General features: G+C 51.6%; 1 pseudogene; it reads left to right on the forward strand.

Annotated features, from left to right (window-relative positions):
• The first annotated feature begins 602 nt into the window (after positions 1-602).
• Positions 603-2937, forward strand: LOC147431767 (uncharacterized; annotated as a pseudogene).
• The last annotated feature ends 310 nt before the right edge of the window (positions 2938-3247 follow it).

Here is a 3247-nt window from a genome sequence, read left to right on the forward strand (position 1 = left end):
CGTTTCTTTATAGCGTGCCTCGATACTGCATTATTGCATCTCTTTGTGCAGACGTGGGTCTGACGATCGTTTGTCTGCTCGAAAAGCACACGCTACTGGAGGTCATGGTGATATGGAAAGCAAGGGGCACAAGCGTTTGTGCAGGGGAGCCTGGTTGTTCATGTCTTTGTGGCATCATGAGACGCAACTGCAACACGGAGTGAACCAAGGGGTGGGGGACTCAGCCGACCGAAGAAAGAGTTTCGTGAGCAATTTTCTGCTAGGTGTGGGAATAATTAATCCACGTCATCACACAGTCAGCATCCTAATAGGCACAACTACCCGACTTCCTAGGAACCTCATAGGACATCTCTAACCGGCCTATAATGGCCCCATTCTTGTGTATATAACTACCGCTCTAAACCAATCAAATGAGCGCATTGCCTAATCGGCTTCTTGCTTATTGCCTTGTCTCTCTCCCTGTGTATCTCTGTCTCTCTGTCTCTGGCTTAACAGCCGTTCTCTCTGTCTCTCTCTCTCTCTCTCTCTCGTGATGAGCACATAAAGGCAGCCGGCCAGCCAACTACCTTGTTACAGGAGCGTGGACTGACGTGGTAACCCGTTCTTGGGTGGCTCGGGCCGGAGGCGAGATCAGGAAAAAACCTAGTTTTCCCAGCCAGCCAGCCAGCCAGCCACGCTTCTGGCAATACTTATTTGGTGTGGGCGGAGGTGAATTCTGTGAGCGACTGGCAGGTTTAGCCACGGTTGAGGGTGACTGGCCGACTGCCTTTCTCTCTCTCTCTCTCTCTCTCTCTCTCTCTCCCCTCTTCTCTTCTTTACATGGTATCATCGCAGCGAGGGGATCCTGGCTCTTCTCTAAGCATCCCACCATGCAACCTCCTGCGCACTGCCTGCCGCTACCTGCAGCGAGTCCGCCAAGCTCTCTACGCCCCTACCCAAGTGAGCCCCTCAACCTGCGCCTTCATGTAGAGCCCCTCTCCAGGCGACCACATAAACCTCGCCCAACCCCTTGGCGATGAGGTCGTTGCTCATGCTGGCGCTGCCGACCCTGGCACACCCCTGCGTGCTCATGCTCAGCCTCTTGCCGCTGAAGCTGGTAATGATGCTACCACAAATATCGCCCTTCCTGCCAACTTGGCTGAGGCAGTGGTTCAACCACCCAAGGTACGTCGCGCAGCAGCAGACGCTCCAACACCAAAGCACGGCTTTGACATCGAGCCGCCTCGCGAGCCTAGTCCATCAATTGGCGTCTACCTCTTACCACTCCGCCATCCGCCATGAACCTGAGGCTCTGAAGCCTGCCCTGTTAAGCATTCAACAAGGATGCGTCACTCCACAACCACAGCCTCTGATCAAGGCTGATGATCATGTCGATGGTCATGATGCCACCATCCGAACTCTCTCGAGAAAGGCTGCCAAGGACTCCGCCCTGGTTCATTTCATCCAGGCACGACTTGCATTGCTGCAGGCCCTGCACACTCAGCCTGCCACCCCTCTATTCCTGAAGACCATCCGATGGTCCAATCCACCGAAGTATATTGGTCTGTTGCTGAAGCTGCCCACCTAGCCCATCATTCCATCTCTGTTGCAGTTAACGCCTTGGCCTATGCTAACCACTTAGTCAGGCACCATGCAGACGCTCTACACCAAGCAAACCATACTGTGGAAGCACACAACCGACTGGCCCTCAGTGCAGCGAAGGCTGCAATAACCTTTGTCGCCTCTGACGGCCCAAGGGCCAGATCGCAGTTTGAATGTCCAGCTGTCCTGCTTTCACCTGAAAGAGCCGGGCCAACAAAATCTATCTCTGGACCTTATCCCACTGCTCCTGCCGCTACTCATTCAATGTCCTCTTCAGGTGCAACAACGGCGGCCCCTTCATGCTTGGCTGCTACTTTCTTTGCACAAGCTGCAGCCCAAGCAAATACATTCCTTACACCTCAAGCAAATACATTCCTTACACCTCATGAACAATCGCTCCACGAGGGGGCACTCCACTCTTCAAAAATCCTCCAAATTCCCTCTACAGGCAAAACCACGGATTCTTTCCCCAGTAGTGATGTCCCAGACCCTGCCGCAATTCTTGCTGCAGAAGACGACTTTGCTGGCGCGGGTGTTACTACACCTGTAGATGTTGCAGCAACAACCTTTCCTGCTGCCGTAAAAAGAGATGGCGCCCATGCTGCTGCTGACAATGGTACAGCCCTCAAATCCCAACCTTGCTGGAAGTGATCACAAGTGTGCCCCCACCTTTCAACTTGGATTTGCTTGATTGCTATGAAGCAGTTCCCGTTCACTGCGGAAAACAATCTCAACCATTTGAGACATCCACTCATGCTATAGCCACCTCCCAACCTCCCATTCAATTGGCTACTCTAATCCAACCTTCGCCAAGTGAGCCTCACTCAAACCAATTCTCAGCTCCATGATGCAGCAAACTTTTCCTCGCCAAGAGTTGTCCCTTCTACCCCCTTTGATCCCGGTGGTCATGTCTACAAGACCTCCATCTTACACTCTCAGCTACACTCTTAGCTGAAGCCTCAAACACACCATGACAGGATGCTGAATCTCACCTTGGCTCCCTTGTGGTTCATTCAGCCAATGATAATCTCATGCTTTCACTTCGCTTGGGGGTGCGAATGTGCAATGTCCAAGCTCGTGAAATCATTCATGCTACATACCTGTCAAAGTACTTCAAAGCTCGACCAAAGCATCGATCAGAGTTGCTGATCTTCTTCATGGTGAAGTCGACAATCAATCCAGGCTGATGTAATCCCTTATTGCACCATGGATGTTGCATAAGCATGATCATTGTACAATCCAAAGCATGCAGATTGAATCTCACACTTTACACATGCATGCCTCTGTATGGACGATGTGTCTTACGGGGCGTGTGGGAATAATTAATCCACATCATCACACAGCCAGCATCCTAATAGGCACTCCTAATAGGCACAAATACCCGACTTCCTAGGAACCTCATAGGACATCTCTAACCGGCCTATAACAGCCCCATTGTTGTGTATATAACTACCACTCTAAATCAATCAAATCAGCGCATTGCCTAATCGGCTTCTTGCCTATTGCCTTGTCTCTCTCCCTGCGTATCTCTGTCTCTAGCTTAACAGCCGTTCTCTCTCTCTCTCTCTCTCTCTCTCTCTCTCTTCTTTACACCAGGGCCATCGTCAAGGGCGATGGAGAGAGGCAGGAAGCCATGCGCAAGGGTAGAAGGCACATGTTTTTGTCC

Source organism: Adiantum capillus-veneris, chromosome 21 (genome assembly GCF_014529385.1).
Source record: "Adiantum capillus-veneris isolate H3 chromosome 21, ASM1452938v2, whole genome shotgun sequence".
Taxonomy (NCBI): domain Eukaryota; kingdom Viridiplantae; phylum Streptophyta; class Polypodiopsida; order Polypodiales; family Pteridaceae; genus Adiantum; species Adiantum capillus-veneris.